At 46.0% G+C, this 24,318-nt stretch overlaps 1 protein-coding gene and 1 pseudogene across 2 annotated transcripts in view; both read right to left on the bottom strand.

Moving 5' to 3' along the window:
• The window catches only part of LOC144124453 (indolethylamine N-methyltransferase-like), a 245,642-nt gene that overhangs the window by 104,985 nt on the left and 116,339 nt on the right, over nt 1-24,318 (bottom strand). The gene's annotated exons all lie outside the window — the stretch shown is intronic.
• LOC144126313 (uncharacterized) lies at nt 6,128-7,644 on the bottom strand (annotated as a pseudogene).

The following is a 24,318-nucleotide window of genomic DNA, read 5'->3' as shown; positions in this document are numbered from 1 at the left end:
CTTCGGGAGATATTGAGGAGAATCCAGGGCCCCCGACGGAAGAGTATTTGAAGGCCATTCTAGACAACCAGGTAGAAACCGACCGGAAACTTAATTCAATTCAAGAACAAATTGGTGTTCTCTCAGCAAGGACAGAAAAGCTGTCAGATTACCTAGTGGTAATCCCGGAAATGACCACAAAAACAGAAAAGCTCGAGGATACTGTCAGGCAACAGGCCAAAAAATTAGTTGAGTTTGAAAACCGTGGGCGGCGTAACAACCTTTTAGTGTTTGGTGTCCCGGAAGAGGCGAGCGAAACAGAGTCAGATCTGAGGGCAGCTGTTGCGGACAACATTTCTAAAAAAGAACTAGGTGTCCAAGTCACCACAATAGAAAGAATTCACCGTATTGGAAGGAAGAAGCCAGGAAAACATAGACCTATCATAATGAAATTCTATGACAGCAGGGAAAAGGACAGCATTCTAAAAAATTGCAAGAAACTTAAGGGAAAATCTGTTCATGTCAGCAATGATTATGCAAAAGAAACTGCAGACGTTAGAAAGAAATTATGGGAATCTGCCATTATAGAAAGGGACAACAAGCAAAAGGTGTCTCTGGTTCATGATAGGCTTAAGATTGATGACCGTCTATATGCCTGGGATCACAGTCGCAACGAGCGTATTCTTTGCCAAGAACGCCGTGATAAGGGCCGCCATAGCAATCGCAAAGTGTCAGAGGAAGCTTGCAATGACAAGGAGGGCATGCCTTCCTGCAGCTCAAATACAGCATAGCTCAGAATCGTTTCGCTCAATGCCCGCAGTATTCTTAACAAGGTTACTGAATTAGAATGTCTGTTGCTATCTGAGCGACCGCACGTCGTTTGCATTACAGAAACATGGCTCAACAGTGCTATTTCTTGCGACTGCATTATCCCTCCTGGCTACACAATGTTTAGGTGGGATCGGGACTCTCGTGGTGGTGGTGGTGTGGCCATTATTGTTAAATCATCGCTGACAGCCTGTAAGGTTATGTGTGACATGTCGGAATCGGTGTTGTGTAAAATCATGTTTTCTGGCATGTCGTACCTCATAGGAGTCGTTTATAGGCCGCCAACTACTTCACCTGATTTTCTAGATATGTTAAATACATTTCTTTGCTCACATGTAAACAGGAACACCAGGCTAATAATGACTGGTGATTTTAACTTGCCACATATCGATTGGGAACTTATTTCGCCTGGAAATACAGAAATTTCTAGTGCCGAAAAATTATTGGATATCACATTTTTTCATAATTTAAGGCAAATAGTGAAGGAAAACACACGCATAACGTCTCAATCGCAATCATTGCTTGACTTGGTGTTCCTTTCCCATAAAGTAGGCGATTATGAAATGGCAGTCACGGATGGTATATACGATCACAAAATCATTTTGCTGAATGTGCTTACTTGTAAACCACCACCTACAAAACCTACTGTACGTGTTGAAATCAAAAACTATGCTAAGGACGATGATACATCTATTCTAGATTTAGAAAAGTGTTTCAACGAATTTGAAAATGTCTCCGAGGTCGAAACAGTTGAAGAGTTGTGGCAGCGCTTTAAAACTATTATTCAAGTCTGCATAGATCAGTTCGTTCCGACCCGACTCAAGAAAACGAAGCGGAGTAACCCATGGATAACGAGGGATATTGTTCACGCGAAACGGAAATTAAAAAGGCTGCGCAGAGGAAAAGCAGATCCTAGGGAAATACACGCAGTACGTCAGGGAATAAAGGCTTTGTTACTCAGCTCGAAGCAAACATTTTTTAATCGCACTTTAAGTGATTTTCTTAAGACTTCCCCAGAAAAATTTTGGCGTTATTTAGACCGCAGAAAGGAAAAAATAAAGCAAATGACGTTAGGAAATGTTCTAGTAGAAGAAAAATGTGTTATCGCTGAAGGATTAAACAAATATTTTCAATCAGTATTCACGCGCAGTGATCGACCATTTCCGGTAGATGATGGGGCATCTTTCAGCGAAAGTTCCATGGACGCTATCAAATTTACTCAGAGGGGCGTATTCCAGCAGTTGCTACAGTTAGATGACAAGAAGGCTTCTGGGCCAGACGGAATACCTACTGGCTTTTTGAAAAGGTATGCTGAGTGGATATCATTTTATTTGGTTTATTATTTTTCAGAAATCACTAAGCACCCATTCCGTGCCCCAGGACTGGCGTTGTGCTATAGTTGTCCCCGTATTTAAAAGTGGCAATCGTACTCTAATGAATAACTACCGTCCTGTATCCCTTACGTCAGTTTGCTGCAAGGTTATGGAACACGTCATAACAAAACATATAATTATCTTCCTAGAATCAAATGGCCTCCTTTGCGCATGCCAGCATGGGTTCCGACGTGGTCTTGCCACAGTGACGCAGCTCATTGAGACATTGCACGATTTTTTCGAAGTTATGGACAACCGTGAACAAACAGATGTTATATGCGTTGATTTTGCCAAAGCCTTTGATAAGGTTCCTCATCGTAAATTACTTTTTAAACTGTACAAAGCTGGTATAAATGGCGACGTTCTAAAATGGATTGAAGATTATTTAACTAACCGCAAGCAGGCAGTTCGCGTTGATGGTTCCGAGTCTGGTTTTCTAGATGTATACTCAGGAGTGCCACAGGGGTCCGTGTTAGGGCCAGCACTTTTTCTGCTTTACATCAATGATGTAGCAACCGCTTTAGATAGTTCTGCTAAGATAAAACTCTTTGCAGATGACTGCTTGATTTTTGCGCCGATATCTTGTTTAGAGGATCAGATTAAGCTCAACCGAAACCTTCAGGCGTTTGGGAGTGGGTGTGATAAGTGGGAAATGCAAATTAATTTTGATAAGACCACATACACGCATATCACTGCAAAAAAGAATATCTTTACTTTTCAGTATGATATTCAAGGCTACAATCTAGTTAATGTTTCTTGTTTCAAATATCTTGGTGTTTCTATTTCGCATGATTTAAAATGGCACAATCAAGTAGAAAGAGTGTGCTCAGCGGCACAGAAGAAATTGGGTTTTTTAAGAGCAAAACTGGGGAGGGCAACAAAAGATGTTAAACTGCTGGCTTACAGATCTCTTATTCGACCATCCCTAGAATATGCATTAGTAGCATGGAAGCCCCATCAAAAGGTAATGTGGGCCAAAATGGAGAAGGTGCAGCGCCGGGCGGCGCGCTTTATTTGCTCGAAATATAGAAGGACAGACTCAGTTTCTGCGATGTTAAAGTCTTGCGGTCTTGAATTATTGGAAGATCGGTGCAAGAGACAGAGAGTAAAAACGCTATTTCAAATAATTAACGGCGAACTAAAAATTAATAAAGACTTGTATTTAAAACCTCCAGGCAGACTGAGCTCCCGCTTAAATCATAGTGAAGCTATTCGACCATACTTGTCCCGAACCAATGTCTTTCGTTGTTCGTTCTTTCCAGAGTCAATAGAGCTGTGGAACAAGCTGCCTACAGAAATTGTTCGCAGTTCTGATAGCGCATTGTTTACGAATGCAATCAACGTTCTTCACTAAAACTGTACCGTGTGGATATTGTAAAGTGCTTTTTCTTTTCTCTTTTCTCTATTTTTTCTTTTTTTTCTGTTTGTGCGCGTGCGGCAGCTGGGTGAACATTTGAATACATAGTCTGTATATCGTATCTTGTGTTATATCCTTAGGGCGCTGTAGTGCATGTGCATATTTCTTTTTGTATCTGGCAGTTTTTTTTTTTGCATGAACGTATATGTAACATCCCTCCCTGTAATGACCTTCAACTGAGGGTTGACAGTATTTCTAAATAAATAAATAAATAAATAATCGTCTGCAAACAGTCTTATTTGTACTTCATTTTGGTTAGTTATATCATAAATAAATAGAAAAAATAAAAGAGACGCCAGTACACATCCTTGGGGGACACCAGATACCACGGGAACAATGTCGGAGGTATGATTTTCGAATTGCACAAATTGGTAACGTTCAGACAAAAAACTGCTTATCCATTGTGTTACGGGACCATCACCAATTAAATGCTTGAGTTTGTACATCAATTTTTGGTGCGACACCCGGTCGAACGCTTTGGAAAAGTCAAGGAAAATTATATCAAATTGCGACTGATTGTTAATACCTTGCGCAAGATCGTGCACGAATTCAACAAGTTGTGTTATAGTGGTTAGTCCATTTCTAAAACCGTGCTGGCAAGGGTGAATTAGCTTTTTGGCCTCTACGTATTGAGTCAGAAATTTTAGGATAATGTGTTCCAGAATTTTCCCACATGCACATGTCAGAGATATGGGTCGATAAGGGAGTGTTTATCCCCTGATTTGTGGACAGAGATTACTTTGCGATTTTTCATTCAGAGGGAATACAATATTCACGAATTGATTTCTGGAAAAGAAGACAAAGATATTTTCTACAAGGCTTGGCATAACGTTAAAGAAATCCATTAGGAATGTCATCTGGGCCGCTACTTTTCTTTTCATGAACATTTAGAAGCAAGGTTAGCACACCACCCTCAGAAATTTTAGCCGTGCCAACGAGATGCTCGTGGGCATATTGTTGTGGCGCAATCTTGCCAACGTGGTTTTTCTGAATAGTGAAGACCGATTGAAAATATTTGTTGAACGAATCTGCTTTAAGTTTGCCGTCCAGAGATGACATGGGAAGACTTTGTGGACACGACGAAGCATGGTGCATGAATGACGCTTTATTGAAGAAGGCGAGCGGTTATATAGGCAAACGGTGAGATAACAGAAATGGGGGCTGCTTCTGTCCGGCTAGGCGCGTGTGCATGACTTGCACTACGTCACAGATTTATCTTTTGCTTTGTGCTCAAGTAACGCCAAAACTTGCCTGGTGCAGTTTCAATAATTTTGTAATGTAGTGATGCAGAAATGTTCTTTTGCATTTCGAGTTGCATGTTTAAGTTGCGTGTTTAATGAATTAAGGGGAGAGTGGTAGTCAGGGATGGTGCGAAATTTGTTCCGCTATCCGAGTCTTTTCATCCTCCGTTTAATATGAATTATTTCACGCATGATCCAGGGATTCTGGTTTTTGACAACTCTCCGATCTGTTGTGACGAAGATTTCCATGCAATGCATAACAAGCCTCTTTACGTTGTACTTTTGTATCTTGGACTGATGTCCTTTTTCTTGTATAGTTTTGTTCCAAATTTTATTGTGGACAAGTATTCATTTGTTGCCAGACTTACTGGTGTTGAATTTCTGGACATTTTTCTTTTGTTTGTGTAGCCTTTTTACTTTGCATTCTTTGTAAAATGCCCCTCCTGCTAGGGCCAAAGCATTGGCCTGCAGTATGGTTAAATAAATAAATAAAAAAAATAAAAGATTTAAAAAAATGACAAACGCTGTCAATGCTTGACTGCTATCTAGACATAAATGGAAAAAAGTTCTCGTATTCATGAACGAGATAAGTCGTCACAGCATCATCATTGGCCCTATTGAATGCACTAATGCGAAGACACGTTTTTCACTACGATCAGGGCTGACAAGGCAATTTACACACTATTAATTCATGGTCTGATAGCCCTTGAAGTGTTTCTATTGTTATGGCACTGCTTGGAAAGGGATCGCAAACAAAGAATAGGTCTAGAATAGAAATGGTTTGGTTATAGACACAAGTCGGCGTGTCAACAGTCTGCGTAAGGTTGAACGTGCACAAGAAATCTATCATGAGGTTATTTGTAGCATTTCCGGGGCTAAGAGATTTTCATTTAATATCTGGTGGATTAAAGTCCCCAGCCATGACAATTTTGCCGCCGGAGGTATGTCTAAGCATGTAGTCAAACAACGGGTCTAGATACATTGCATCGGAATTTGGAGGCCTGTAGACAGCTCCAACGTGAACAACGCCATCGATTAAATGGAACTTGCACCATACAGCCTCAACACCTGCCACTTCCGGCTTGATGGAGTATACTACTGCTTGTTTAAGAAGAATTCCCCACCTCTAGATTTTCTATCTTTGGGAATAACTGTATATCCGGGTGGGAAAAATTCGAAGTCAGAAATTCCAGGATGCAACCGTGTCTTAGTGATGGTTACGATGTCAGGCTCAATAGCCAGCAAAGTAGTTTCCAGTTCAGGTACCTTATTAGCTATGCTGCGGGAATTCAAATTGAGGAAGGTAATCGGCTTTTGCTTTTGGTCGTTCGAGATTCTTGTTGCGGTGTTTCATTTTTTGTTTCTACTTCTACAATGTCGTTTCGGTCGTTATCCCAAGCAAACAGCTGTCCATTTATTCGCACTTTATCGTAGGTTAAAAATACCTTTTCTTTGCGGTCGCGATTTTCTTTCGTTCGGTGCCAGATTTTTTTTCTTCTGATATCACGAACAGCACGTGAAAAATCTTCTCTTATAGAAAAGCCAGAGCCTTTCAATTTCGAGCATTGCTTGAATATGCTGACCTTATCGCGGTAATCGAGAATTTTCATGATTACAGGTCTGTATTTTGTTGGATAATCTTTGTCTGGTTTTCCAAGACGGTGTATTCTCTCGATTCCTGAAATATTAAGCCCTACCAGACCCTCAAATACGGTATCCTTAATAGATTGGAGCAGCGTTTCAGTAGTTTTATTCGCATCTTCCTCAATGCGGTACATAATGATGTTAGAACAACTTCTATTTTCCAGTTCATCAATTTTTTTTGTCATAGCTGCAAGGTTTTTCTCGAGCTCAGCTACTCTCTTTGTGCAAGGCGATTCTTGTTTTTCGAGCGCAGTTAATTTTTCAAGTTTCTTGTCAATTGCGCATAGTTTCTGGTTAGTTGCAGTTTGCTCTGCCTTGATTTCTTTAATATAATTCGCAATGGCCTGCAATTGATCGGCAAGGGAAGAGTCCCCAGGGCCGGGGTTAGATTCAACGTCACCTCCCAGTAATAGAAGAAATCGCAGTGAAAATCAGATGCACAAGAGTAGTAACAATGTCTGCTTATGATACTGCTGCCGTGCCCGCGGCCATTTGTGGCCACGGGCACGACAGCAGTATCGTGGCCGCGGGCACGGCAGCAGTATCAAGCAGACATTGTTACTACGAAGTAATTTGCCGTAGCTTTTCCCCACCTAGACGAGGAACAAGAAAGGGTTGGTGATCTGCATCTTGACGCAGTTGCCGTGGCCACTGCCGAGTAGACGGTCGGTTCCTTGATTTATAGAGCCAAATGTTGGTGCCGCTGGCGGTGAGTTTCCCGGTTCCGACAGAGTGCCGCGACGGCCACGACACTGTTGTAACGGTGATCCACTGAAGCTAGATGCCGTATCAGATTTTCGTGGACGCCGCAGCGAAGTTCAAGCCGGTCCTTCGGCGCATAGCAGTACAGTGCAGGCCTTGCCATTGCCGGCAGCAACCCAAGCGATACCTGGACGAAGAACAAGAAAGGGTTGGTGATCTGCATCTTGACGCAGCTGCCGTGCCCACTGCCGATTGGACGGTCGGTTCCTTGATTTATAGAGCCAAATGTTGGTGCCGCTGGCGGTGAGTTTCCCGGTTCCGACAGAGTGCCGCCGACGTCCACGACACTGTAGTAACGGTGATCCACTGAAGCTAGATGCGGTATCAGATTTTCGCGGATGCCGCAGCGAAGTTCAAGCCGGTCCTTCGGCGCATCGCAGTACAGTGCAGGCCTTGCCATTGCCGGCAGCAACCCAAGCGATACCTGGACGAAGAACAAGAAAGGGTTGGTGATCTGTATCTTGACGCAGCTGCCGTGCCCACTGCCGATTGGACGGTCGGTTCCTTGATTTATAGAGCCAAATGTTGGTGCCGCTGGCGGTGAGTTTCCCGGTTCCGACAGAGTGCCGCCGACGGCTACGACACTGTAGTAACGGTGATCCACTGAAGCTAGATGCGGTATCAGATTTTCGCGGACGCCGCAGCGAAGTTGAAGCCGGTCGGCCGGCGCATCGCAGTACAGTGCAGGCCTTGCCATTGCCGGCAGCAACCCAAGCGATACCTGGACGATGAACAAGAAAGGGTTGGTGATCTGCATCCTGACGCAGCTGCCGTGCCCACTGCCGATTGGACGGTCGGTTCATTGATTTATAGAGCCAAATGTTGGTGCCGCTGGCGGTGAGTTTCCCGGTTCCGACAGAGTGCCGCCGACGGCCACGACATTGTAGTAACGGTGATCCACTGAAGCTAGATGCGGTATCAGATTTTTGCGGACGCCGCAGCGAACTTGAAGCCGGTCGGTCGGCGCATCGCAGCACAGTGCAGGCCTTGCCGTTGCCGGCAGCAACACAAGCGATACCTGGAGGAGGAACAAGAAAGGGTTGGTGATCTGCATCTTGACGCAGCTGCCGTGTCCACTGATACCTGAGGTACTCAGGCTTTTATCAAGGTTATATTACTCTGGTACTGACCAGTGGGGAATAATTATTTTCTATCTTCTCAAAAGTTGGAACATTTAGAAAAGGCCCACGAGATCCGAACAATGAGAATTTAGGCAATAAAAGACTATGGCATACACTGTCGAAACATCAAGAAATTGAGCGCATACAACCTAGTTTGTGTCGAAAGCTGAGGGAGAAATGTGCTCTCGGAGTGAGTGCCTGCCTGCCTTTTCTGCATTGGTATAAAGCCGTACTGATGTTATTAGCGTTGAGATACTTTCACATGACTAGCTGCAGTTGTTTTCCTAGTATTTGAGAGATACACGGCAGAACTGACGGTAATTTTCGTACTTATTTAGTGCACCTCCCTTGAAAAGAGGGTAACACCACTAACTACAATATGATTAAGCAAATTTAATAGCACACAGAACAGCACCAAAATTTCTGTTAACTCCTCCACGGAAGTGCCATGTAGCCACTTGATTTATTATATTTAAAATGGAAAAGGTTGGATACTAGATCATGTTCTGTAATAATAGGAAGTTGCGCAAATTTGCAAGCGTTGTTTCTTAAAGTGCAGATATCAGGGTGTTGGTTAGCAGTACCAGAGACGCGCGAGAAGAATGTATTATATTTATTGCAAACAGTTGCACCATCTGCAGGAAAATGTGAAACAAGTGATATCTGATGACCACCAAGTTTAGACACCTCTCTTATTTTACTTGCAAGTGACCGCGTCGTTTTGTTTTGTCTGAACGAGATGCATTGAATTTGTCGCGCATGTGATTTCGCTTTGCCAACCAAATATTTCTACACATTTTAAATTTCAGCAGGAACTCAGGGCGATTAGAAGCCCTTCTTGCATGGGCCCACACAATCTCTATTCTTCAACTGCAGCTAATATTTGCAGCCATTTGTTCTCTTCGTGACGTGATCTGTCTTTGATAGAACGGGAACATTTTTTCCTATAATTAACTAGTACCTGAACAATATGGTCGTAAAGATTAGCTGGAAAAACGGTACACAACAGGGACTACCAGTCACGCTTTGGGATGTATTTTTCAAAGAGCCTTGGATCAACAACGGGAATTTGCTTCTTCGTTCTAATGACATTCAAAGGTTTGGAACACTCTATAAGGCGACAGAAGACAAAGTAATGATCAGCGACCTTAGTTTCAACAACCGCTGCCTGTGACGCAAGATTGGAGCATCCGAACTTTCATAGAAGATCGATATAGATGGTGACCAGTGGCAGAGTAGGGTGTAGTGTATCACTGTTAATATCGCCAATCAAACACACGTTGTCAAGAGAAATGGATGATAATAATGTATGGAGTTCGGATAAGAATAAACGAATGTTGAAAAAAGGGGGCCAGTAAACAGACAACTACTTACATGTGAACACAATCGCAAGGCAACCACTTGAGCTTGCAAAATGGGAAGTGGTATTTCGCGTGCAGACCATGCGGCTTTCACAAATACAATCAGGTCCCCTCCCCTACACTTTGTGGCAGTGTATCAAAACGATTGATAGCCGGGTATAGAATAAAAAGCAATGATGTCAGCAGAAACATTAATTCCCGTCAAAATGAATAGACACGAAAGACAAAGTTAGAGCGCGAAAATGATTCAAGTGATTTCGGACGCTGGCAGAGCAACCATTAGTGGCGTTGGCGATGAGAAGCTTATGAACTTGTGAAAAGCTACGGAACGAGTGTGAACTGTCTACGTCGATATTTAGACGAGGTCGATCGGAGACGCACCAGCCATAATTGGACGTATTCCCTTACCACTTCCAGCACCTGGATGCCTGTTGTGAACTTCTGTTGCTCGCTTACTTTTGTTTTCTGCACATTAATCCTACTCTAAACCAAGGGGAAGTAATGGGCTTGGGCAAGACATGTAAAGCGAAGGAAAGATAACCGATTATTCATAAAGGTAACAGTCTGGGTTTCAAAGGAAGCAGGAGGCGGCAGAAAGTTAGGTGAGCGGGTGAGATTAATAGGGAGGCCGCAGCTGGCACAGGACAGGTCTAACTGGAGATATAGGCGGTGCCCTTTTTTCTGCAAGAGGCGTAGTCAGGCTGATGATGCCAATGTTTTAGAAGAGTTCTATACAAACCTATACAGTACCAAGTGTAATCAGGTAGTAAATAAGAGAGGCAATAACGCACAGCAAAAGGAACCCCACCAGTAACGAAAGAGGAAGTAAAGTAAGGCTTAGAAGCAATGCACAAGGGGGAAAAGCAAGGGTCAGGTATCAACAGGTCTGTTGAAGGACGGTGCTAGAAAAAAATAATGGTCGATTTGCAGTTGGGCTCAATGCGAATTAGGCTCGCTGGCAATTCGTTGCCGACTTCGATTCCAGTGATCAGATCCAGTGTTCATGAATTTCCCAATGCGATAATGTCAATATTGTTCACCGTAATTTACTCACAGATCCCTCTTGCCACTCCTGGCCCAGTAGTTAATCTGTCAAGCCATGCGCTCTTCTATGGCAGGTGCTAACATGGGCGTTAGGTTGCATGTGTTGGGTTGCGACCCCGATTGCTCTTCTCGAGCAGCCTCCCGCGATTAATTGAGATGCCACCTGACACATAGTTTAGAAGACCTACTTGGGCTAGATGGTTCGTATTGCTCGAGAAAGGAAAACAGTAGCGCCGAAAAACACAAAGATAACGACGTAGGACAAGCGCTTGTCCTACGTCATTCTCCTGCTGTGTGTGTTTTTTCGGCGGTACTGTTTTCCTTTCTCGAGCCACCTGACACGATGGGCCGGTTGCTAGAGTATATATTGTTACGAGCGGAAAACCTTTACACAAGGCGGATTGAGGCCAGGCGTACCAAGTCAGTTCTTGATAGCGTCAATTCTTCTTCCTCTTAAAACATGTCACATACCCACATCGGGGATTGGCCAAGGTGTAGGGGCGTACACAATGAAATTTCCATAGGAGACTACGACCAAATATTGTATAGCGCCAAGAACAAATTTTGATCAAACCAATTAACCCTCGGCCCTCAGTCCCCAGCGGCTGCGGAGCAACTGACCACGGCGGCGGTCAGACCTGTGACGCAGCGGAGGGTGCTAAGAATCTCTGGCTCCGGACAGGCCGCAATTGGAATCTGAACCTGGCAGCGTTTAACGCTAGAACTTTATCTAGTGAGGCTAGCCTAGCAGTGCTGTTCGAGGAACTAGCGGGAATTAAATGGGATGTCATAGGGCTTAGCGAAGTTAGGACAGGTGAGGCGTGTACAGTACTAAAGGACGGACACATACTGTGCTATCGCGGATTAGAGGATAGACGAGCGCTAGGTGTGGGATTCCTCTTTAATAAGGATATAGCTGGCAAAGTAGAGGAGTTCTATAGTATTAACGAGAGGGTAGCAGCTATAGTAAATAGGCTGAACCGGAGGTACAAGCTGAAAGTGGTGCAGGCCTACGCACCCACATCCAGCCATGATGACCAGACCGTTGAAAGTTTCTATCAGGACGTAGAATCGACAATGAATAAAGTAAAATCACAGTACACTGTACTAATGGGCGACTTCAATGCGAAGGTGGGCAAGAAGCAGGCTGACGACCACGCGGTAGGTGACTACAAGATAGGCTCTAGAAATAGCAGGGGAGAGTTATTGGTTGAATTCGCGGATAGAAATAATTTACGGATCATGAATACCTTCTCCCACAAACGAGAAAACAGGAAGTGGACCTGGAAGAGCCCCAATGGTGAAACTAAAAAATGAAATTGACTTCATACTATGCGCTAAACCTGGCATCATTCAGGATGTGGCCGTCCTCGGAAAGGTGCGTTGTAGCGACCACAGAATGATAAGGTCTCGAATTAGCTTAGACTTGAAGAGAGAACGGAAGAAGCTAGTGAAGAAGAAGACCATTAACGAGTTAGCCGTAAGAGGGAAAGCACAGGAGCCTAGGATAGCGCTGCAAAACAGATATTCGGCTTTAACTGAGGAAGACGATATTGATATTCATACAATGCACGATAATCTGACATCAATAATTACGGAGTGCGCAGTAGAAGTAGGCGGCAGGACGTTTGGACAGGATACCGGAAAGCTATCTCAGGTGACAAAAGATCTGATCAAGAAGCGCCAGAGCATGAGGGCGTCTAACGCTACCGACAGAATAGAACTAACAGAGCTATCAAAGTTAATAAATAAGCGCAAGGTAGCCGACATAAGGAAGTTTAATATGGAGAGAATCGAGCATGCTCTAAAGAACGGCGGTAGCCTAAAAGCAGTGAAAAGGAAACTAGGCATAGGTAAAAACCAGATGAGCATTAAGAGACAGGCAGGGCAATGTCATTAGCGATATGGATAAGTTAGTTAACGTAGCCGAAGAGTTTTACACAGACCTGAACAGTAGCCAATGTAATCACAGCGTTAATGAAAAAGACAGCAGTGCACAGCAATGCGTCATCCCGCCAGTAACAAAAGATGAAGTAAATGAAGCCTTAAAAGCAATGAAAAGGGGGAAAGCAGCTGGGGAGGATCAGGGAACAGCAGATCTGTTGAAAGATGGAGGGGATATCGTGCTAGAAAAACTAGCCACCCTGTATACGCAATGCCTTATGACCTCGACTGTACCAGAAGCTTGGAAGAATGCAAACATCTTAATTCATAAGAAGGGAGACGCCAAGGACTTGAAAAAATTACAGGCCTATCAGCTTACTATCCGTTGCCTACAAAGTATTTAATAACGTAATCGCTAATAGAGTCAGGGCAACGTTAGACTTAAATCAACCAAACGATCAGGCAGGCTTTCGTAAAGGATATTCCACAATAGATCATATTCACGCTATCAATCAGGTGATAGAGAAATGCGCAGAATATAACCAACCTCTATATGTAGCTTTCATTGATTACGAGAAAGCATTCGACTCATTGGAAACCTCAGCAGTCATAAAGGCATTGCGTAATCAGGGGGTAGAAGAGCCTTATATCAAAATACTGGAAGATATATATATATACAGCAACTGCACAACTACTGTAGTCCTACATAAAGTCAGCAATAAAATTACAATAAGGAAGGGCGTCAGGCAAGGAGACATGATCTCGCCAATGCTGTTCACCGCATGTTTACAGGAGGTATTGCGAGGCCTGAATTGGAAACAGTTGGGAATAAGAATAAATGGGGAATACCTAAAAATTCTGCAATTCGCTGATGACATTGCCTTGCTGAGTCACTCAGGAAGTGACTGCAAATCGTGATCAATGAGTTAGGCAGGCAGAGCAGAACGATGGGTTTAAAAACTTACATGCAGAAAACCAAGGTAACGTTCATCAGCCTAGCAAGGGAACAACAGTTCACAGTTGGCATCGAGAGCCTAGAAATTGTGCCGGAATACGTCTACTTAGGGCAGGTAGTGACAGCTGATCCGGATCATGAGAGGGAGATAACTAGAAGGATAAGAATGGGGTGGAGCGCATATGGCAAGTTCTCGCAGATAATGAGTGGCAGTTTACCAATTTCCCTCGAGAGAAAAGTGTACAACAGCTTTATCTTACTGGTAATCACCTACGGGGCAGAATCGTGGAGGATAACGAAAAGAGTTCGGCTTAAATTAAGGATAACGCAGCGAGCCATGGTAAGAAAAATGATAGGTGTAACGTTAAGAGACCGGAAGCGGGCTGAGTGGGTGAGGGAACAAACACGGGTTAATGACATCCTAGTCGAAATCAAGAGAAAGAAATGGGCTTGGGCAGGGCATGTAATGCAAAGGCAAGATAACCGCTGGTCCTTAAGGGTAGCGGAGTGGATTCCAAGAGAAAGTAAGCGTAGCAGGGGGCGGCAGAAGGTTAGGTGGGCGGATGAGATTAAGAAGTTTGCAGGCAAAGGGTGGATGCAGCTGGAAAAGGATAGGGTTAATTGGAGAGACATGGGAGAGGCCTTTGCCTTGCAGTGGGTGTTGTAAGGCTGATGATGATGATGATGATGATGATGATCGGTTATTTGGCTCCATGTTGCTTGCCGAACTGCGAAGCGGCTTCCAGAGTTAGCGGTGAAGGGTAATGGGGCCAATCAGTAGGGAGGGAGTAGGTATCCAACGGCTCTGTGATGTAGGCTGGAGGAAGGGTAAGGCGGCCAATGCGTAAAGAGGGAATAGGTATCCAACGGCTCTGTGAAGTAGGCTGCAGCGCCGCTCTCCCAGACCTGGCAAAGGACAGGGTTAATTGGAGAGACATGAAAGAGGCCTTTGCCTTGCAGTGGGCGTAGTAAGGCGGATGGTGATTGATGATGATGATGAATCAATTAAAATCGACCGAGGAATATTTAAAGCAAAATAACAAACAGCATTTTGGTGAAAAAAAGAAGAGCTCGACGAATCTTGAAAGTTACCAAATCTAACTTCTAGTTGCAATTATGCAATCATGGAGAATCCCACAAACTGAACCCAATGCAAATCCTTTGGCGCTGGCACCGAACGATTACACTGGCAGAGATAAAGGGATCCAGCCCTTACCTGGAGGGAGAGAGACCTCCAGGTAAATCTTTCCCTGAGATACGATCTTTGGGCAGTAGAGAAGAAAATGGCCTACAGATTCAACTTCCCCGCATCCGTCACATAGGTTTGTCGTTGTCCACCCACATCTGCATAGATATAAATTTAAACTGGGAATCCTGCACCGCAACCTCGTCATTGATACCTTACACAGCCTGGGTTTACACGAACGGACGTCCCAGTTATATGCTAAGTGCTGATAATCAGTGGTACTTAGTAAGGGACTGCGTAACCTGGCTGATATTTCAGAAGGGTATATGCTTGGGCTTGTTGGTTCATAACTTCAAGGTGAAAAACGTAGCGCAAAGAAACGAGGACACAGAAGCGCCGTGTGTTGTCTGTCTTTCTGTGTCCTCGTTTCTTTGCGCTACGTTTTTCACCTTGAAACTGGCTGATATGTGTTGGAACCGCCGAAGCTTGGAAATCTCAGCACACTCATTCGAGACGGGATGTGTCGCTGACCCGTCAAGAGCCGACCTTGGCAGAGACGAAGGCAGAGACGTAGAGCGCGCCTTTCCCGTAAGATTAAGGGTTGAATCTTGTAGTTTGCGCGGCCAAAGAACAGAATGGAACCAAATTCATGTATAGGTCTTACATAGGCGTTTTACAGTGACATTAATTTGTCGCGGCGTATCCCAAGCTTTTTATTGCCGATTCGTGTCAGCCGACCTAGAGCGCGTTCTCCTTTAAACGCATTGTTCTTTATATGAAGGCTCCAAGCTAACGCTGGGCGATAAGTAACACCTAGATATTTAGCGGCTTCCGCTTGTGGATTCGGGATAGAGCGATGGACTAGTGCAATGTGCAAAGGGGTGTCTGGAGCAAATACCAATGCGCCACCGTTGCCAACAATCAGGGATAAATTATTGCGGTGCAACTATACTTCAAGGCGATCCAAATATCCCCGAAGAATCGGGTAAATTAAGAGACTTGATAACCCTGGCTGAAGCAAAAAAAAGCTGTCATCTGCATACACAAAAAGTTCTAATGGGGCGAATGAGGATGTCACTGACCAAAATATTAAAAAGCAGCGGTGATAGTACCGATCCTTGCGGTAAACCTCTCGATTGATAATATGTAGTAGAACATAATATGTAGCAGCGCCCATCCTGTTTGTCTCCCTGCGTCCTGGTCTGTTTTGCGCTATGTGGCAAGTGAACCATTACCAACTCGCCCAAGCTTTCACTCTGGAGAACATGGAGATTCCTCTGCGCAGTAAAATACCTGTCCTTCAGAAATTCAGATATACACGCATAAATGTACGTTGGAGGATGTAACTGAGCAAAGTCTGTTAAGTAAAATAGTATGTTCTACACTGTCATAGGCCTTTGCTACATCAAGAGTCACCAAAAGCTGAAACTTCCCTTCTGCGTAGCGAGAGCCGGATTTCTAGATCCACATGCGCCGACCATATAGAGCATCCGCGACGAAAGTCAATCTGGGATGAGCTGAGACAATTAACGTCATGAACAAATTTTCTGAGGCGTCAATGCACAGTTCGTTCTATTAATTTGATTAAATTTGAAGTAGCGCATTTGGCAGAATATTATCTAAGACGTATCCTTTCCCTGCATCTTTCATCACTAAAAAAATTTTCGCTATCTTGCAAATGCTAGGAATCCATGCATTTTCCAACGAAGCATTGACAATATCTCAAAGGTCGCTTGCAAAATCCTGGGCTAAAATTTCAATCATACCAACAGTGACAACATCTTGTCCTGGAGCTGCAGGATGCAACATAGCCAGAATTGAGAGGAGCTCTGATGCGTCAACCTCGGTATAAACCGAAGAGGGTGAGATTGTGCACCAAGGGACGTTTCTCTTCCCGTCCAGCGTCCAGCAAACCCAACTCTATTTTTCACTTCTGCTACTTCGTCTTCACCCGTCCGTAGCATTTGCCTTCTGCGTAGCGGAAACCCGCCGGGTGACTTATGTTGTGTCCCAAGAGTGGCATGGCTTCAGACGAGCGACATGTGAAAGCTCAGTTCTCGCGGAACGGCGGCCAGTTGTGGTAAGGCGGGCAATCTGATATGTGGTGTCACTAATTCTGGCCACAACCATGTAAGGGTCATAGCAGTGGGCCGGTAGCTTTTGGTGCAAGCCGCGGCGCCTGAGTGGGTGCAAAAGCCACACCCATCTCCCGGAGCGTGGACAACATGCCGACGGTGGCTATCATAGTGGTCCTTGGATCGCTTTTGTGAAGCAGTGGATCGTAAAAGGGGCATCTGACGAGCTTTTTCGGCTAAAGACAGGGTCTCAGCGATACAAAGGTTGTCACTGGTAGAAAATGGTAGGGTGGTGTCCAGGGTGCAGCGAGGCGGGCGAGCGTATACAAGAGGTAGAATGGACTGTATCCATTCGTTTCATGAATGGCAGTATTAAATGCGTACGTGATGAAGGGCAGTATGGTGTCCCAGTTATTATGGTCAGCGTCCACAAACATGTCAAGCATGCTGGTGAATGTTCTGTTTATGAGTTCCGTCAAACCGTGTGTCTGTGGGTGATATGTCGTTTGGAGCCTGTAGGTAAAAGTGCACAAACGTAGCAGCGCTTCAACGATAGCAGCCGTGAATGGCGGCCTCGATCACTGACTACCACTCGCGGTGGTCCATGCCGTAAGAGGAGAGAGTTCAGAACATAGAGACTCTGGATGCGCGGTAGTCGATGGTAGAGCAGCCATTTCACGATGACTTGTAAGGTACTCCGCAGATACTACGATCTAGCGATTGCCATTTAGCGATTTGAGAAAAGTCCAAGAGATCAATGCCAGCTTGCTCGAACGGACTGTTGGGAGGCGTCACAGAGTGCAGTAGACGAGGTGGAGCGAAGGTAGGGCGTTTGTGGCGCTAAAACGGCGTGCAAATGGCCGCATAGCGGTCTGGCGTGATACGCATTTTCGGCCATTAAGAGCGCTCTTGGGCTCGATGGAGCGTGCGAGCCGATCCCAGCTGTCCGCAGGCGAGGTCATCGAGAATGACACGCAAAATGGAGGAGCACAGAGCAGTTCGAAGAATGACGAGGCATTGTCGGCTAACAGGGGAGTAGTTTTTTTCATAACAGACCGTCGCGCGTATAAAAACTGCCAGTAACTCCCTGGTTGCGTGCGGTGGCAAAGAGGGCTTGTAGAGCCGGATGTTCAGGCTGCTCAGTTTTAAACACCTTACGTCAGGAAGCTTTGCAACGGTGGCAGGGATGTAATGGTCATATTTTCACTGTCAAACTCGGTTGAGGGAAGCAGCATTCGCGAGAGACAGTCTGCGTCGGCGTGTCGTCGCCAGCTCTTGTATATGACATTGAAGTCACACTCCTGCAGACGGAGGGCCCAGAGCCTGAAGCTACCGCATGGTACTCGAAGAGCCAGCAGTGTGAGGGATGATTAGTCACAATGGTGAATGGGCGGCCATACAGGTATGATCGGAACTTCTGCACGTTGAAGATCACAGCAAGACATTCTTGTTCGGTAACAGTGTAGTTGTGCTCTGGTCTGCTGAGGGAGTGGTTCGCGTATGCTCCCGATCATCGTCGCCGTCAACCAGGACAGCGCCTATGTCAACATGAACTTATTTTGGCGCGGAGGGCTCGAAATGCCGGAGGGCAGGACAAGAGAAACTTCAGCTGGCTCTTTTGTGGAGAAGGTAGGTCAGCGGATAGGCAATGCCGGCAAATCGGAGAATAAAGCGCCGGAAATAGGAACATAACCACAAGAAACTGCGAACCATCAAATGACTGCACAGCCGCCGTTTTCTGAGCATCTGGCCTCACTCCCTCTTCATCAACGAGATAGCCAAGCACCAGCGCTTGACGCTCGCCAAAGCGGCCACTTCGATTTGAGGACCAGGACGGCATTATGCAAGCAGCCTGAACACGAGCTAAGCGGTCGTTGTACTCGTGCAACGTTTCACCAAAAATGACGACGCCATCTAGATAGGATAAACACATTTTATGCCCCGCAATGCCGTGTCCATAAATATCTCAAAAGTCACAGGCACGTTGTAAAGTCCCAACGTCGTCATAATAAATTCAATGAGGTCATTCGGACATAAAAAATACCGCGTGCAAACGCAGTATTTTCTATGTCAGCCGAATGCACCGGAATCTGCCACTAACCTGATCGCAGGTCTACGCAGGAAAAGTACAAAGCGCCAGAGAGGCGTCATCAATGTGAGGCGAAGGGTATACATCCGTTTTGGTAATGGCGTTTAAACGGCGGCAGTCTACACAAAATCGTCATGTGTCGCCTTTCTTGCGGACAAGAATTGCAGTAGCAGCCCAATGTCTCCCCGACTTCGGAATGACTTCCTTCTGAAGCATTTTTTTTTTTACTTGCTCGTGAATTACTTTTTGCTGCGACGGCGACACACGATAAGGCTTCTGACGGATGGGGCGAAACGAACCAGTGTTGGTAGCGTGCCGGGCGCGAGACGTGGGAATAGCAGTGGTCCATTGGGCTGGGAGAAGTCTAAGACAACCGAGTACTGCAGCAAAATGTCTACTTGCATGCGGCGTTGAGTGGCGCTGAGCGTTTCGTTGATCATGCCGAAAATTGTGCGTTCAGCCGGGGCAGCTGCGACCGACGCCACTGGTGGTGACGTATCGGGTTCACACAAATCGACTTTTAAGTCAGTCGGCCAAACGACTGGTAGAGAAAATGAATTATGGGCGACAAATACGCACTGCCGTGCGGCACCATAACATGGCGCATTAAGCAGGTTGAATGTGCGGGTGCGTCTAGAGCTTCCAACATATCACGGTTGGCAGGTGCAGCGAACACCGGGGCGCACTGCCACCGCAGTATTCTGGGATACAGAAAACACCGTTTCTGTGTCATAGAAACTTTCCATGTGGCTGGGCACATTCATACGGTCGAAATAAGTCGCGTCACTTCCACAGTCGAGTGTTGCTCCACACAGCTTCGAAAGTCCATTCCTAAAATTACGTCATGGGTAGAACTAGGGGTAACGAAGAATTCCGCTTGAAAAATATCTCCACCCAATTCAACTTCCAGATTACAGACTCCCAGAGGACGCAACGGCTCGCCACTCACGCCAGAAAACGTTGAAGTGCCATTGTATTTAAACATAACTTTGCGCCCCAGCAAGCACTTAAATTTCGTATCGACCACAGAAACGATCAGCGGCCTCACCTTCATTGGTCGCGCTGGTTAGTTCGCCGGACAAGATCCGATGACAAGCAGCAGCGACAAGGTGACGGAGACCATCGCGTGTGAAACGCGGGAGGAGGAGTCGCACTCCAATGCGACGCTAGGGAATTCCGAAGGGTGGTGACCGAAGTTCTGCTGAAGGGCGGGCGTAGTCAGTCGTAGCAGATGCATTCAAGTAGACCGGATGAGCTGTGAAGGTTCATGTAACGTATCGCGAAGGTAGACGGCGGTGGGAAAATCTCGGAATGTGACTAGGATCCAGTCCAGGATGTGTCCAGTCTTTCAGGCCTCTCGCGCTGTCTTCTAGGAGGACGATATCATCGGCACATATCATACACGGTACTCGATGAATGGATGGCTGGATAGATGGATGGAAGGAAGATAAGAGCGCCCCTGGTTGCATCTGCCACCATACCCGGCTCTTTTTTTCCTTTATGCCTAGTTATCGGTGAGACCAATCGGTCCAAAAATTCCAATTCTCTTTAAACACATTTTCAGTCCTACACTTCTAACATTATACCACCTATCTGCTTTTGAGCCACCTTGTTACCGCTCTTTGCTAACTTCCACCGCAGATTCATTCACATTACCATTGTTATCTCTGACTAAAAAAAATGTGAAACGCCGTACGCTAATGCCGCTTTTGTACATTAGTAATGCGGCCAGGCGGACAAATATTGGGGTAATAATTGTCCCTGTAAATTCAATAATTAACTAAAACTCATTATTAACTTTTTATTGGCTGAAGTTAGAGTGCATATTAATATTAAAGTTGAGCGTGTGACTGAATCCCGTCTGGCCGGGAGCGTACATTTGAAAAAAAAATAAGAGACGCCGACAGTGAAAAAAGGTTCGTTCTTCACGTTTCGGCTTCCACACGGAAGCCTTGTTCACAATCTAGTGAACAATCGACGTGGGCATCTCAGGACACAGGCTTGTTACTACAATTGTACAAAATAGAATAGCCCTCAAAAGCAACTGCCTCCAAGTACCCAATATAAATATGCACGCTAAGTTAATGACGAAGTTAATTAATAGATTTTATTCAATTACTGAATTTACGGGAACAATTATGACCCCAATTTGTGTCCACCTGGCCGCATTACTAACTTGCAAAAGCGACATTATCGTACGGCATTTCACAGTTTCTTTAAAGCAGTAAAGCCTAATGTTGAACACGCTGTGTACCCTAGGGCCTCAGGGAGTGACTGTGCCTGCATCGACATCCGGATGGGTATCATCAAATTCGAGTATGATATCAGGCGGTCGTTCTACCCTGCTGTAGGGCCGAACGGACAGGAAGGAGCGCATATGCACAGAGCGGTAATTGGCACTTACAGCCAACGTTATTAGACTAATAAGTTTTACAGCATCACATGGACGCCCTTGGCTGGCGCGGCTGCCGTGGACGTCGCTGCAGCTAACGGCGCTGCGGTCGCTTCGACACATGTCTCGCGCGTCGTCTGCTTCGCCTCCGGAATGATAGGCGGCGCCACACTCAATCCCTTTTCGAGGCGTGAACAACACATTGTGGTGCTGGTACATGGTACACGCAATGAGGTTGGGACCAACGACTGGGTACTAGGCAGGTGCGCTTCGCCTTACGTGTCGTGTGTCTCGTGCCTTCTAAACACTTCAATTTTTTTTGCAGCGTTATTTTCGGCGGTTACAGCACTTCAAACAAATAATATGTTTCAGCAAAGCTGGCTCAGCGCACAAGATTTCAGCTGTGTTCTGAACGCCTTATCATGCAACATGCTGATGTCAAGAGCACCAGGCGCTGCAACGGTAGGAGATCAACCACTGCTCCCTAAGTATCTTGGTCTGTAACTTCTAAGAGTGCTGCCTTCAGCGCCGGGACTTTACTCTTTTATCCCCAAAGCGGCAATAATCTGCGGCGACTGCTTTTCTACTTGCCCGCCTGTTCATCAAAATTTGTTGTTATACATTGACACATATTTAGGCCATCTCCTTCCATTACGATTCTCCCAAGGTCGGCGACAGGGGCTGCAGTTTTGAACAGCTGCTTGCGCGACTTTTTTGCAGCCATTCACGACACAGCTGCCATCTTCTTTACAACTTATTTCGTGATTATTAGGCGGCCTGCCACTAGTTTTCTGGAGCAGAAAACTCCACACACCTTCCAGGTAATATCATAGTGTTTAGCTTATTTAGCCTGTCCGTGGAGGGTTGGATCACAGTCGCCAGGTCACCAAACGTCAGTGCAGATGTAAAACTGGCCTCAGGCGAGCAGGAATGTGACCCGAATTCGGAATAAGCGAATATGAAGGCTCATTTCAAGACGACGTACGTGTAGAAGCAAGCATCGCCGTATTTATAACCCTGCATGAAAACACGATTTTTGGGGATTTTCTTCTGCACTGCACACTTCATGGTTTCAGATTATCTCCGGAAGACAGGACAAGTGTGCAGGAAGGCACCAGGCAGCGCACTGTTCCCGCGAGGAATTCACACCTCTTGTCCTTTTGCAACGCGCTTGCTAAAATCAACGTGCTTGTAGTCCTTGAGGCTATCGTCATCCTCAAAATGACGTTCAATATAGACGGGCGAGACAGCTGTTCTTGAGACGCAGTATCTTCTCCCACTTTTTAAACTGGTTATTATCCCCAGGCGGTGTAAAAAATGACAATCGTTGGCATGTGGGAGCGGCAGTACAGCATCGATTATGTCATTCAAGCAGGCGTGGATTATCTTGCAGATGGCGCCACTTGTGATTGCCTTCCAAAGAACGAGCTACGGACTTCATGCTTCACCTGAATCATCGTTGATCTAGCAGTGTAACGTCACCGAGGGAGGCCTACGGAAACACCCCGGCAGGGGCACGTCGCTGACACCGGGCCTACAAAGCGTTCCTGCGTAGACCTCCCTTTAGTGGGAGCGGCAGTACAGAATCGATTATGTCGTTCAAACATGCGTAGAGTATATTGCAGATGGTGCCACTTGTGATTTACTTCCAAGGAACGAGCTACGGATTTCCTGCCTCGCCTGAATCATCGTTGATCAAGCAGTGTAACGTCACCGAGGAAGGTCTTTGCAAAAACCCCCCAGAGGCATGTCGCCTGCCACCGGGCCTACAAAAGCGCTCCTGCATCGACCTGCCTTCAGTGGGAGTGGCAGTACAGCGTCGATTATGTCGTTCAAAGATGCATAGATTATCTTGCAGAGGGTGCCAATTTTGATTGCCTTCCAAGGAACGAGCTACAGCCATCCTGCCTCGCCTGAATCATCGTTGATCTAGCAGTGTAACGTCGCCGAGGGAGACATTCGGAAACACCCCGGCAGGGGCGCGTCGCCTGACACCGGGCCTACAAAAGCGTTCCCGCATCGACCGGCCTTCAGAAGGAGCGGCAGTACAGCAGCGATTATGTCGTTCAAACATGCGTGGATTATCTTGCAGATGGCGCCACTTCTGATTGCCTTCCAAGGAACGAGCTACGAACTTCCTGCCTCGTCTGAACCATCGTTGATCTCGCAGTGTAACGTTACCGCGGAAGGCCTCCGAAAACACTCCGGCAGGGGCACTTTGCCTGTCACCAGGCCTACAAAAGTGTTCCTGCATCGACGTGCCTTCAGTGGGAGTGGCAGTACAGCATCAATTATATCGTTCAAACATGATTGGATTATCTTGCACATGGTGCCATTCATGACTGCCTTCCAAGGAACGAGCTACATACTTCCTGCCTCGCCTGAATCATCGTTAATCTAGCAGTGTAACGTCACCGAGAGAGGCCTTCGGAAACACCCCGGAAGGAGCACGTCGCCTGACACCGGGCCTACAAAAGCGCTCCCGGATCGACCTGCTTTCAGTGGAAGCGGCAGTACAGCATAGATAATGTCGTTCAAACATGCGTGGATTATCTTGCAGATGGTGCCATTTTTGATTGCCTTCCAAGGAACGACCTAAGGACTTCCTGCTTCGCCTGAATCATCGTTGATCCAGCAGTGTAACGTCACCGAGGAAGGTCTTCGGAAACACCTCGGCAGGGGCATGTCGCCCGACACCGGGCCTACAAAAGCGTTCCCGCATCGGCCTGCCTTCAGACGGAGCGGCAGTACAGCATCGATTATATCGTTGAAACATGCGTGGATTATCTTGCAGATGTTGCCACTTGTGACTGCCCTCCAAGGAACGAGCTACGGACTTCCTGCCTTGCCCGAATCATTGTTGATGCAGCAGTGTAACGTCACCGAGGAAAACCTTCGGAAACACCCCGGTAGGGGCACGTTGCCTGTCACCGGGCCTACAAAAGCGTTCCTGCATCGACCTTCATT

This window comes from Amblyomma americanum, chromosome 3, assembly GCF_052857255.1.
Source record: "Amblyomma americanum isolate KBUSLIRL-KWMA chromosome 3, ASM5285725v1, whole genome shotgun sequence".
Lineage (NCBI taxonomy): Eukaryota > Metazoa > Arthropoda > Arachnida > Ixodida > Ixodidae > Amblyomma > Amblyomma americanum.
The sequence above is the reverse complement of the archived record's forward strand: the minus strand, read 5'-3'. Positions and strand labels throughout refer to the sequence as shown.